Below are 15,407 nucleotides of genomic sequence, written 5' to 3' on the forward strand. Positions count from 1 at the left end.
AATGTTAACAATGCTTTACAAGAAAACAAAACCTGATACGCAAACCAAGAATAAGATTAGTCTTGAAACGATCTTCATCACATAGGTAACTATTATAACCATTGAAGGACTTAAAGAAAAATAAAAAACATAAATAAAAATATAGAAATCTTCAGTTAAAATAGATCCAAGTGCAGTTGGCTCATTTATTCCAAGATAACTTCAATATACTGTAACTTGTATATCGCATATAATAGCTATTGCTGTGGTGGGCAGAATCAAAATAAAAGTATTGCAAAACTGTTTATGTTATTGGTTAAATGTACTCATATTTAAGTTACCAGACGTTTTTGGAACCAGGCCATACATTTATGGAATGCGACAGAGATTTTGACAATCGAAAAAGTTAAGCTTAATAATCCACAGGTATTTGTTCCAGAGCACTAGACCAACTCAATCAACTTGTAAAAAGTTTAATGTAGACCGAAAAAGTCAAGAAAATTTTTACAGTTTTGACAATATATAGTGTGACAAGTGACCCTAAAATAGAGAAAAAACGTATTCTTTTTGAATGCAGACAAATATGGTACTTTTTTTAGATGAAAAATCATCGGAAACATTTTCTTTTTGTTTTAAGAAAACAATAAATGATGAGTTTTTATTTTTTACATGTATATGTGATGTGTACAAGGAGGAGCTGGATTTCCTACTGTTACCAAGGAAAACATTAAACAAATCGTTAAGTTCAGCTGATGATAAAGTTGAAATGAGATAATACTCAAAAACTTCTTGATTTTATTACACCGTTTTACCAGAACTACAAGAATTTCTACAAGAACCTTCGACATGAACACAAAAATAAATACGGTCAACTAAAGACATATTAAAAAATTTTTGAACAGGTGGGAACAATACTAAACCTTATCGCAGTCGTGACCAAATTAACAAAATGATTAAGTTGCTTAAAATGCTAGCAAAACATGCAATAGAAGTAAAAACCTTTATTATAAACCATAATATGGATATCCTGCGTGTTTCTGAAGCTCATTTTTCACATCGAAGCTATTTTAAACTTTCGAATTACACAAGCTACTACAGAAATCATCTAGATAGCGCGGCACAAGGAGGAACCGCAATTATTAGATCGACAAGTCTTCTTAAAGTTCCATCTCCTATCGGAGATTGGATATCATAACGGCTATGGTCACTTTGTTGGCTGCTGCTCTGAAAAGTTGTAGTGAACTACAGTTAAACCATTCTCTAAGGTTCCTCAGCCAGGAGATGCGTCTTCTTCCTATGCTTCTTCTTCCTTGGATCCTTCCTTGCATAATAATTCTCAGCAGCTCATATTTTTCTCCTCTGGTTATGTGACCCAAATACTCTAGTTTTCTTCTTTTTATGCTGTTCATAATTTCTAACTCCTTATTTAGACGTCGTAGTACCTCAGCATTGGTAATCCTTTGAACCCACTGAATTTTTAATATTCTTCTGTAACACCACATTTCGAACGCTTCTATTTTTCTTATGTGTTGTTTCTTCAATGTCCAAGCTTCCATTCCGTATAGTAATATAGAAAATATGTAACATCTTAGAGCCCTCAATCTGAGATGCAACTGAAGGTCTCTGTTGGTAAGCATTGTCTTCATTTTCACAAATGCTTGCCTTGCAGTTTCAATTCGGACTTTGATTTCTTTGCTTTGGTCATTTTTGTATCAACCCAGGTTCCCAGATATTTGTATGTCTCTACTTTTTCTATTTGGGTTTGCTCTATCATTAATATTTTATTTCCATGTTGCGTTTTTGAGACAATCATAAATTTAGTTTCTCTCTTATTTATTTTTAGTCCGTATCTAATGCAATAATCTGACAGCTGTTCGTTAACACGTACTTTTGCTCGCTGTTTATAGTATAAATTTGATATGATCCTGAGGTCGTTGTAGTCGAACAGCTGTCAGAAGAAATTGAAATTAGATGTGGAGTAAGACAGGGATGCGTATTGTCGCCAATTCTTTTCAACGCCTACTCCGAAGAGGTCCTGAAAAAAGCTCTTGAGGGTGAAACAGCTGGAATAAAGGTAAATGGAGTTCCCATTAACAACATTAGATATGCGGACGACACTGTGATTTTAGCCGAAAACATTGAAGATCTTCAGAGACTGGTGACCAGAATAGCAGAGTATAGAAAAGAGTATGGTCTAACAATGAATGTCAAGAAGACGAAATTTATGAGAATATCGAAAACTCAAAGAAATAACGAGAATCTTCTAATAAACGAAACAAACGTTGAACAAGTGGACAAATATGCATACCTGGGAACAATGATTAACTCCACAAATGATTACAATCAGGAGATAAAAATAAGAATAGAAAAGGCTAGAGCAAATTTCAACAAAATGAGAAGAGTTCTATGTACCAGGGATTTAAAACTGGAACTAAGAGTTAGGTTGGCGAGGTGCTATGTTTTTTCGACCTTATTTTATGGAATGGAATCTTGGACCTTGAATGCTACATAAATGAAAAAACTGGAATCATTTGAGCTGTGGGTGTACAGAAGAATTCTGAAAATATCATGGACAGAACACGTCACAAACAAAGAGGTTCTGAGAAGGATGAACAAAGAAATGGAAATTTTAAATTCAATAAAAACAAAAAAATTGGAATATCTCGGACATATTACACGTGGAGAGAAATACACCTTGCTCCAACTGATCATGCAGGGAAAGATCCAAGGAAAGAGAAGCATAGGGAGGCGTAGAATGTCATGGCTGCGCAACCTGAGAGAGTGGTACGGATGTACATCAAATGAACTTTTCAGAGCAGCCGTCTCAAAAGTTCGAATAGCTATGATGATTGCCGACCTCCGCCGCGGAGATGGCACTTGAAGAAGAATGCAATAATCGTTAATTCTATTTACCAATTCTTGTAGCGCTTCAAGGGTGTCTAACGATGTCATGGTCAACGATGGTTTAAGAAAACCTCAACGGAGGTTTTCTTGGTTTTCTCAAACCATGTCAACGATGGTTTAAGAAAACCTCAACGGAGCTGTTTCGAGCCGCAGCGAGCAAGGTCATGATTGCCAATATGATTTCCAACATCCGAAACGGATAGGAACCAGAAGAAGAAGAAGAACGATGTCATCAGCGAATCTTATGTTATTTACTATTCTTCCGTTTACAGAGATTCCATCACCCAGATCCGCTATCGCTTCCTGGAATATGGCTTCACTGTACACGTTAAACAGTAATGGTGACAGAACACAGCCCTGTCTTACTCCTCTCTTTATATCTATATTTTCGGAATTTTTTTCTTCTATCTTTATATTGGCCTTTTGATTCCAATACAGATTGATAATGATTCGTAAGTCTCGTCTGTCTCTATCTTTGTTTCTCAGTACTTCTATTAGTTTTTCATGTCGGACCCTGTCGAATGCCTTCTCGAAGTCGATGAAACAGGAATAAATATCTAGGTTCATATCTAAGCATCTTTGAGAGAGGACATTAAAAGCAAACAATGCCTCTCTCGTTCTCAGTCCCTTGCGGAACCCAAACTGATTATCATCCATATCATCTTCTAGTTTTCTATATAATCTTCCATGAATCACCTTTAGAAATATTTTGAGGGTATGGCTTATTAGTGATATTGTCCTATAGTCTGAACAATCTTTGGCATATACTGTTTTTGGTATTGCTACAAAGGTGGACACCAACCATTCCTGTGGGATTTTTCCAGTTTTATATACTTCACTAAATAGGTCCAGAAGTACAGGTAGAGTTTCGTCGTCTAGACATTTCAGTAGTTCCGCAGGTATTTCGTCTGGACCTACAGTTTTTCCGTTTTTTGCGTTTCGTATTGCTTGTTCGATTTCCTCTATTATGATCTCTGGCCCCGTTTCACTGTCGATTTCTTCCGGTTCTTTTCGATTACCCCTTAAACAGATCTGTTATGTATGTCTTCCATTTTTTTAATATTTCTCTTTAATTTCTATAATGATTTTTACATTTGCGTCTTTCAGAAGGGCATCTTTCTTTTTTCTCAGTGTATTTGTCATTTCCTTTATTTTCTTATGCATGTGAAAGCTATCATACTGTTTAGCATATGCCTCTATTTCACTGCATTGATTAGCAAGGCAGGTGGATTTGGCCTCTTTTATTTTCTTTCCTATCAATCTCGGTAGTTCCTTGTATCTCCTGTTCCTAGACAATCAAGTATCAATATTCAAAAGATCACATACAAGCATTCAAAATAAGCATAAAGGACCGACATGGCAGCAGTATCTGCCAGATATATGTAGTAACTGTCTGTTCGCTAGTTATTGAGTGCTAAGGCACTGATAAGAAGTCAGCAATCTTAGACTTTTGGCCAAGAAACACATAAGCGCCCAATACTCCACAAGGAGGCATCGAACTAGAGAGAGAAAAAAAACTCCAAGGAGGATGAACTAGCTGAACTTAAATTCACAACTTGTCATATTATTCTGGAAAATGGTCACTTTCAAGTTTATTTACCGTTGAAGTCCTCTTCCGAGAATCTTAATCTAGGCAATTCATTTTATGTAGCAAAGTCATAAACATGTACCTTTGTCTCTACACAACTCTCACTCTCTTAATAAATACATCTTACCCTATCACTGCGTTCTAAAGGATTTTTCTATTACCAAACTCCGCGTAGTTTTCGAAGGCACCGCTAAATCTACTTCAAGGCCTCTACTCCTAATGACATTTTACTCACTGTATATTAAGTACAACCTGATTTGATATTATTTGTAGTTTTCGACAATTCAAATTTGTTTTTATCGCAGATATCGAGAAAATGTACCGACAAATTAATGTCAACTCCGAACAAACATTTCTCCAAAATATTCTCTGGAGAGACAACCGAAATGAATTAAAATGCATCGAACTTACTTCTGTTACTCATCCAGTTTCTTAGCAACTGGTTGTTTAAACGAGATTGAAAATTTATATAAAGGGACATACCCACTCGGTGCTGACGCTCACTTTTCAAACCTATGTTGATAATGTTGTCCATGAATGATTTTTTTACTCTAAAAACCGCACACCATGGACTTAATGAAATGTTAAATCGTCATATCATAGCGTCATGTTATAGCGTCACTTAAGGGACGCTATATATGCAACGGTGTGAAAGAGGTCATTGGTGACTACGAGCGAAAAAAGAAGAACGAATGGATGACAGATGAAATATTACACCTTATGGACAGAAGGAGGGAAAATAAGAATAATCCCGAACAATATAAAGAACTGGATAGAACTGTCAGCAGAAAGATAAAAGAATCCAAAGAGAAATGGTTACAAGAAAAATGTCAAGAGATAGAAGAGCTAGAACGAAGACACGATAGTTTTAATATGCATAAAAAAATCAAGGAGTTTACTTATATTTACAAGAAAAAACAGTTTGGTAGGTTAATAGACGAGAACAACAATCTTATTGTAGATAAAGAAGAACAGTTGCAGACTTGGACAAATTACATAAAAGATTTGTTTACGGATTATCGTCATATTTCTACGAACACTCTTGATCTGAATGGACCAAAAATATTGAGTGAGGTGACAAAATATTGAATAATAAGTGAGGTGATAAAAGCTATAGATCAAACGAAAGATGAGAAAGCAACAGGATGCGATGAAATACCAGTCGAATTTTTAAAAGTTTTTATCGAGAACTACCTGAATGTAGTATTGGAACTGTTAGAGGAAATAAGATATACGATACTGGTCAAATTCCATCGGACTGGTTGAAATCTACATTTGTACCTCTTCCCAAGAAATCGAATTCTAAGACGTGTAGTGAATATCGCCTTATAAGTTTATTGAGTCACACCCTTAAAGTATTCTTGCGTATTATCCATTCCAGAATACGAGCAAAATCAGAATACAGCATAAGTAAAACACAGTTCGGTTTTAGATGCGGTTTTGGAACTCGAGAGCCGCTCCTTGCAATACAAGTCTTGATTCAAAAATGTCTGGATCAACAGAAAGATGTTTACGAATGTTTTATCGACTATGAGAAAGCATTCGAAACTATCCAACATGACAAACTCATAGAACTATTACATCTTACAGGACTTGAGACTAAGGACATCCAGATTATCCAGATTATCTATATTGGAATCAAACAGCCCACATGAAGAATGGACATATGGTGAGTGAAAACGTAACCATTTCGAGAGGGGTTAGACAGGACTGTATTCTTTCGCCACTGCTTTTCAACCTGTACACGGAACAAACATTTCTAGAGGCACTGGAAGAGTACAATGAGGGCATCAAGATTAATGGCGTACCGATAAGTAATTTTCGATATGCAGATGATACTGTTATACTGGCCGATAACATCGAAGATTTACAGATGATGCTAAATAGAGTAAATATAACTGGCAACCAATTTGGACTGAAGATCAATAGAAAGAAAACTAAATTTATGGTGATCAGTAAAAAGAACATTCAACATATCGACCTGAATATTGAAGCCGAACGTAATGAAAGAGTACACCGATTTAAATATCTGGGATATACAGTAAATGATAAGTGGGACACAGACGTAGAGATTAAGATCCGAATTGAAATAGCAAGATCCAAATTCATCAAAATGAAAAAGCTCTTAAGCAACCGCCACCTAAGCGTTAACCTCCGATGGCGCGCCACGAAATGCTACGTACTCTCTACGCTACTTTACGAAGTTGAAGGGTGGACGTTAACAGTAGCAACTATAAAGAAGTTAGCGGCTCTAGAAATGTGGCTGTATCGACGCATACTGAAAATACCTTGGACAGACAAAATGACCAACACAGAGGTATTAAGACGAATGGGTAAAGAGGTGGAATTGTTAACAACTGTTAAAGGAGGAAAGCGTCATACCTGGGCCATGTGTTCCGTAATGATAAGTACAGTGTGCTACAGCTTACCGTGGAAGGCAAGATTGAAGGTAGAAGAGGTTTGGGCAGAAAGAAGAAATCCTGGCTGAGAAACTTGAGAAAATAGTTTCAAATACCAGAAGCTGCGAACATAATACATGCGGCACAAAACAGAGAAACCTATCGTTTGATGGTCGCCAACCTTCGGTAGAAGACGGCACATAAAGAAGAAGAAATCGTCATGGAATTCATCTCCACAAAAGGGTCTGCAACTCTTCAGAATTTTCAGCAAAATATATAAGTTACCCGTCGCCAAACTACAAGCTTAATCATTTCTGTCTCTATTTCTTCAGAACACAATACTCTATACACTAAAGGAACGGCTCTATCATTTTTGTCGAAAATGTTTGACCTCATTGGCCTACGTGGCGCATTTAAAATCACTGACAAATATTTATACAAAAATTATGGCTCCAAAAACTCAATTGGGACGATTCTTTACCCATAACCCTCAATAATGAATAGAAAAATTTCGACTCTGATATTACATTAACAATTTCTTGCAAAATACCCCGTTATTTACTTCAAAATAAAAAAATCACAACAATATAAATCCACGGGTTCTCTGATGCTTCATTCAGAGTCCAGCCGCCGTGTTATACTTTCGTACTGCATACGAAGATAACACTGTACGTTGTACATTTATTACTTCAAAATCTCACTCCCTTAAAAACTATATCCGATCCTAAGTTGGAATTATCTACAATGCTATTGTCTATGTTAACTTAGAAAATAGTTTCTGTATATGAAAATCTGTAAATTTACTTTTCTCTGTTTTCATTTGTAAATTTATGAACTGATTCTCGGATTGCCATATGATGGATTAATTCCTGCTTGCTCCTTGAGTTTTGAAAATACCTTTCGCACGTCTTTTGTAAAATAAACCAGTGTTGCCTTGTAAGACAGAATTAAATAGCAACGGTGACAAGGTGTCTTGTTGTCTGAGTCCTGATGCTGTACTAAATGGCGCTGATGTTCTATTTCCTATATTTTACGGAACTTTTACTTTTTACGGAACCATATGCTTGATGGATATCGACAAAGATTTGGGGTACATCCTGGTTGAATTCACAGTTTTTTACGAATATTTACCGGAACGTAAATATTTGATCTCTCGTTGCCTTATTGGTCAACGAGAACCGTACTGGTAGCCATCTGTCATATATTTCACATAAAGGGTGGGCCTCTTTAGCAAGATAACTGCTAGGACTTTAGATACGGTGCTAATAGGTCTCTATAGTATGATGCTTCCATTCCACTCCCTAGGAAATTTGGGTTGCGATGGTGTGTTTAACCCGCTACACCCTTACATTTTATTAATGATAGAATAAATAAAACTTGAACATATGAGACTGTAAATATTATTTCAAATTATAAATCGACGGAGTGGAATTTTTTCGCATGAGTAGAAACAGTGGCTAGAGTTGGTGACCATGATACTATAATATCCTTTTATTATTTATTATTATTATTTTATAAATTCTTAACAAATTCATTGTAACAAATATCAAAATTCGAATATGTTGATAAACAACTTTACAAAATAGTGGGCGGGCCAGACTCACTTTGGTTGACAGCACAAAATTCTTCCTTTTGATTGGCCAGACGCAACAAGTAACGCACTGTAAAAGATGAAAGTTGGTCAACTCTTCCGTTGCAGTTCGTTTCACTTATGTCCCGTCATGTGTTTACGTTCATTTATAAATAAGAGTACACAAAATTCTATGTTGATCTTTTTCCAGTGCGTCTACGTTTACAGTGCGTCAAACTATAAATCCAGCTTAACGTGACCGGAAGTGGAACCGGAAGTCGATATTTGAACTCTTCGTGGAACTTTGCGCCCCGGAAGTATATATTTGTTCTCGTCTTGCTATGGTGTATCAAATAAAATGTCGCTTGTACTATTTCTGCGACTTTAAAACAGTACTTTCGATTGCAACTCTGGAGCCGAAAGTTTGAGGTTAAATTTTCCATCTTTAATACCATTTTTGGTTCTAAACTCTCATTTGTTACTTCATTTGTCATTATATCTATTTTAATAACGGAGGAGTTGTGTTCACGGACGGACATACAGACGGACGGACAGACATGGATGATTCAATGTTTTCAAAGTTGTAAAATGGGTCAATACAATATTTAGAGACAAATTTTATTCAATTAAATATTACAGATTTAGAAGTTAAGAATAATGTTATTGTATGCATGTTTCACCCGGACAGAGACGGGGGGAGATTGGTTTTTTGCGGTTTCCTAATCTCACTACTCAATGATACCGGTCCGTCCCTGAAAAAATAGCCGTAACTATTTTCTCACCTTAGCCGGCAAACGCTGGAACCGTCTATAGAACTTCGACGAGCCCCGACCGTTAGCGAAAGCGACCAATAACAAGAATGATAGTGCAATACACTAGTTCTGAAGTTGGTCGCAAACGCATAAACGGATTGCAGTAACAATGGTCACTAGAGAACACGGTTTTTTGCCTTTGCCGACTCAGACTCGCACACATTCACACTCAAACATATTCACACAATTCACACTTACACCAACCCTACAGTGAAAGGGGTCCTATTTCTGCTACTGAAGCATCCTCGTAACCGGGACCCCCGGCCGACCGCAGACCCCGTTACTTAACACGGAGTCTGGGGTCGGACGGGAAAAATATAGGTGACTGACGGAGCCAAGTAACATCGAAATGGTAGCGTCCATCACTGTTGGGTTAACACACATACACACACATACACACACACATTCACACTGGGAAAACTACGACAAGTCGCCCCTCTAAAATTGAGGGCCTGGCCGTTGGCGAACACACCCGGCGACAAAATTACAGTGCAATACACTGGTCTTGAAGTCGGCTGTGGACACAAAAACGGCTCATTAACAATAGCATCTAGAGACTCGACTCCGTCGCATCTAGCTCGAAAAACATACACATTCTTTCTGGAAAGAACACCTCATCCAGAGAAGCCTTTCGCCTCTGATTCGAATAGTGACTCCATCTCGACAGATTCCTTGATGCTCTACCAGAAGAACACCACTACCCCAGCGGGTTTTCGGACTGTTTTTACTTTTCGTACCACCACAAAACATTCAACTCTAGCCTGAAGAGGATCCAATGATCCTAAACGGGTACTTTAAGTTAATTTCTTTTCGAAATAAAGCATTACCTAACTCTTTTCTTCAAATGAACATTGAAGAAGATGCATGTTTCAAGTTATTTTATTTGCGGCTGTTATGCTGCCTAACGTTAGAGCCACCTTTGTTATCTGGTATTCTGTATATTCTAGATGGATATAGCAGAAATGTAATTGCACCAAGTTAACAACAAAAACATTACGTATCAGTCATTGATTTTGTAAAAGAATATTTTAATATTGAGTAATAAGGCTAAGTTATCATGTCAAGTGTACATTATCTATATTTTAAAACGTAACTTAAACTTTTATTTAAAATTTTGATACAAACAAATCACAATGAGGTCAACAATGAAGATACCATTTCTTGAGAATATTATTAAACTTAAAAGATATGCTTAACTGTTATACATATGTTGCCATTAGCCAATATCCATATGCTGTCACTAATTGCAGATTTATACTATAGGGCTAATGGACCTTAATGATAGTTCTCTGCCTACGCTTTATTATCCAAATGTTTAGGTATTGCTAGAGTTTAGGTATTGGTTAATTAATACCAGTACTAGTATAAACATAGATTAGGAAACATTATTGGAAAAACCCGCAACGTGAATGCACAAGAAAATAGATAAAATAAAATGTGGAAGGCAACCGTAACAGTGCATTGCAGTCAAGTTGGAATAAAAGAAAAATTACATTGGGAAAGGATCACTAAAGGAGCAATGGAACCATTATGTGATAAAAATGTCAGAAGTGACAGATTTCCAGATAAAAACTAACACATCCATGAAGGAAGCAGTTACCTGGGAAAAGGAAGGCCGAAGAAAATTTATAATAAAAAGAAAAAGGTCAATTACTGCGAGTAAATAGTACAAAAAGAGGCAATGAGTAATAGCACAGCTAGCAGCAACAATACAAAAAAAAACGAAAAAGGCATAAAAAGTAGAAGGTAACTGTAAATAAGTATTTCCAGCACATTACGGAAATTTTCGAGAACGAATTCCGAAGTGGAAATCAAAACTTCAAAATAAACTTATTTTAAATTAAAATTAAGGCTTATTCTCAGTAAAAATAGTAAATCCTAATTTTATTTCAGAATTTTTGAAAACGATTTCCTGATTGGAAATAGAACTGTCAAAGCAAATATAAAATGCAATTCTTATTAAAATTAATTGTGGCTTAATCTCATATAAAAATACCCATGCGAAAATTTAATCTATAGATATTATAAACTTTTTGACTTTTTGTAAAATTCTAGAATAATTGTCACAAAACACTTTTGTTGTGAATATGTCGGCTAAGATACTATATACTCATCAAAAAGCTTAATACCATTAATTTTATTACTCATAATCAAATGAATGAACGATATGACCTTCTTTGACTTTAACCGTTGTGACGGTTTTGTTCAGATTATTCTGCTTAGACACAATTTAAGGGTTATCTACAAAAATTTTTAAAAATAAATGTAAAGCTCAGCCATCGTGTAAAATATACCGAGTGATTGCTATTATCAAGTTTATTTGAACACCACTAAATGCAACGTGAAATGTGTATAAAACAAATTAATGTATGTCTTGAGCATAAAACTAATAAAAATGATATTACTGCTGATTAGCATTATTACTAAGGACTCGACAGGTCCTATGGTGTATCAAATAAAATATCGCTTGTACTATTTCTGCGACTTTAAAACAGTACTTTCGATTGCAACTTTGGAGCCGAAAGTTTGAGGTTAAATTTTCCATCTTTAATACCATTTTTGGTTATAAACTCTCATTTGTTACTTCATTTGTCATTATATCTATTTTAATAACGGGAGTTATGTTCACGGACGGATATACAGACGGACGGACAGACATGGATAATTCAATGTTTTTAAAGTTGTCAAATGGGTCAATACAATATTTAGAGTCCTTTTTGAAATCGTGTCGTTGGCTATCTGTTGGTCTGTACGATAAATCTTAAAGGAACAATCTTAAAGTCTTGAAACTTTGTACATAAGGTTTTCTTGATTTACGGAAGAATGCTATTAAATTAGGTAGGTCAATAGGTCTTCTTTTTAGTCTTTCCATGATTTTTGTAAACATTCCAAGTATCTTGACACTTAATACACTGATTTTTCTTGGTGTTAAGAATTGTATTAAATTTAAAGTCACTATTTTTTTCTTTTTGCCATATTCTTATGCATTTTGTATTATTTGCAGTAAAACTTGATGTTATTTTCGCGGTCATCTATTACATGTAGTGCCTCAGTATACTGGTTGTTGAAGCTTTTTCGTAATGTCTGCCCATTGCTGTGGAGATCTCCCGCATTGGCGTTGATTCTGAGACTTTCCTTGAATCACCAACCGCTCCATTTTGTAATAACTTCATTGGATATGATCAGAGAACTTTAAAATTTTAGAGTAAAAAGTACTAGAGAGACGTTTATTGGGTTTAATTTTATCTAGAACCACGACATTCTTAAGTCAAGCCCTCCATGGAATTTCAAGCAATCATCACCTTGTCCACATTTCAATGATCTGATTCTGTCCATGTCTCGCACGCATAGTAAAATATAGAAAAGACCAGAGTTGCAACGAGTCTCTTCTTTTTTGTCACAGTAATGTGACGATCACGCCATACCCCGTTTAGTTCGGCCATTGCTGCTCTTGCTAGTTGTATGTGTCTTCCAATTTCGGGTTCACAACTGCCTGTGTTGTTAACCAGAGCTCCAAAATATATTATAGAGGAGACCACCTCGCGTCCCGCAATAGTTCGTGTTTCAGGCAACTGTTGTTGGCGATAAACAACCATGATTTTGGTTTTATTGTAGTAAACCATGAGTCCAAACTTAGCATTTTCTAACTCGAGTATTTTTAATAAGTTACTAATTTCTTCAGGAGTAGAGGCTAGAAGGTTAGTTCGTCTGACACTACCCTTAGATATCTAGGTTAGATATCGAACTCGCTAGGCCTAACCCAACCCTCTTATCTACGCTAGAGTCGACTGAAGCGAAGCAAAAGCAAGATACTATGATTAACCTATTGGTTATAGTATCATGGACAAGAAAGAAGCGAATAAATAGAGTGTAGGTTGACTGGCGTGGGCAGTAATGAAGGTGGGACAGGAAGGGGAGGTGCGCTCTTTATGTGTATCAGCCACTGAATCAAACTCTACTATTAATTAAGAGGCATGCCATATAAGTGGAATTTGTGTCCTGAGGCCATTGTGGCAGTAAAACGTCATACTTACTGACCGCTTTGCTTATTTTGCTAAGATGTTACTTAAGAATCACTTAAGAAATAGTCTGAAGTCCATTTTATGACCTTCTTTTGTTTATTCCTAGACCAATTCACATTTATAGGTATTTTTATCAATTTAATTGGTCTATCCCGATATTGTGTCATAGTTCAAACATACTAATTTTGTTTGGATTTAAGATGATTTTGACGAATAAATTAAATAAATACTAAAATTCTAGTTTGGCATTTAGTTAATAAAAATTCTAACGTCCACCTTGTCAATTTTCTAGTTAAATTTTTAGTTTGCAAAAGCGTTTATAGCTCAAAATTTAGTTTCTGTTTCTGCTTAGTTTGGTCAATTCTCTAGTTTTTTTAGTTTGAAAATTATACCTGAATATTTAGTTTCCATTTCTGCTTAGTTTAGTCAATTCAAGTTTAGTCAAGTTGTTTTTAATTAGTTGTATTTAGTTAATATTTAGTGGTACGTAATGTAGCCGACAAAGTAGCAGCTGTGTTAATAATTGGTGAATGTGGAAATAATTTCCATGCAGCGGAACGTCTTTTTAATGAGAGGTACCCCGATCGCCCTACATCGAGAGCTTATGTGGGAAAGCTTCTTCGAAAGCTTAAACAAACAGGTAGTCTTGAAGATGTCAAACAATCTGGTCGACCAACAATTAGTAATGACAAAAAAATTAAGATAATTTCAGAAATGGTAGTGACCCCTACTTCTTCTACAGCCCAAGTTGCATCTATCTATGGAATTAGTCAAAAGACAGTACACTGAGTGTTGGATGAAAACAAATTTCATCCATACAAATTAAAAATTGTACACCAACTTTCAGATGATGACCCCGACCGAAGACTATAATTCTGTGAAAAATTAACCAACAGCCCGATTACATAAAAACAATTTGTTTTAGTGACCAAAGTACTTTTTCTCTCAATGGAAATCTTAACACACACAATGTGAGGTATTGGAGTGACACAAATCCTCACTTCTTTCGTGAAACACACACTCAATTTCCAAAAAAAAAATAAATGTTTGGGCAGGTATTTTGGAAAACCACATAGTTGGGCCTGTTTTTCTCGATACTAATTTAAGCCATAAAGTGTATCTGAAGATGTTACAAAATGCAATTGAACCGTTAATACTTGAAATTCTGGAGGATAATCCAGATGAATTCGGCAACTTGGAAATAACATTTCAATAAGATGGTGCTCCTGTACACCATTACGGTGCATTAAGACGTTACCTAGATGAGGAATATCGTGGTGGATGGATTGGACGACGAGGTACGATAGAATGGCCAGCTCGGTGACCGGACTTCACACTATTAGATTTTTTTCTTTGGGGATACTTGAAATTTAAAGTTTACGCTACAGCGCCCGACAATATTGACATTTTGAAACAACGAATTGTTGAAGAACATAGGGCAATTTCCCCCGACACATTTGAACGAGTACGGCAAGAGTTTAGAAATAGGATGCATTACTGTCAGGAGGTAGATGGAGCATATTTTGTACACTGACTATAAGAACTGGTTGTTAAATATTTATTAATTAAATGAGAAGCTACAATTTTAGTATTTATTTAATTTATTCATCAAAATGAGCTTAAACTCAAACAAAATTATTATGACCAAATAGGATTTTTAATACCTTTCAATCGAGGTATCACATCTATTCATAAAAGGTTTACTAGTCCAATAATCATTGACATTCGATTTTTTCGTCTGATGCATCAACAGATTGATTGCTAAAAAGCTGTACATTTAATTTATATTAACTGATTTCCATCGTTGTAGACGTGAATTCGCATCAAACTGTTGTCTACTTTCCTGTACATAGTATCGGTTTGTCTCATCTGCAATTTTCTTCATTATTTCAGGCGTTTCAAAAAAATCTACAGCCTATGGCGTATCTGATAAACTATCAATTTTACATCCAGAATTAGTATTATCAAAAAGGTGTATGACCGGTAAAAACGTTTCATCTTTCCAAACAAATGCCACAGCTTCCATAGTTGTTGTTAATCGTTCGGCTTGTGTGTTGTTCAATTCATCTCCAGTTTCATTTTCTGCATCATCTTCAGCCTCGTTTTCAGCAACATTTTGTAATTTTTCCACGA

This window comes from Diabrotica undecimpunctata, chromosome 4 (genome assembly GCF_040954645.1).
Source record: "Diabrotica undecimpunctata isolate CICGRU chromosome 4, icDiaUnde3, whole genome shotgun sequence".
Lineage (NCBI taxonomy): Eukaryota > Metazoa > Arthropoda > Insecta > Coleoptera > Chrysomelidae > Diabrotica > Diabrotica undecimpunctata.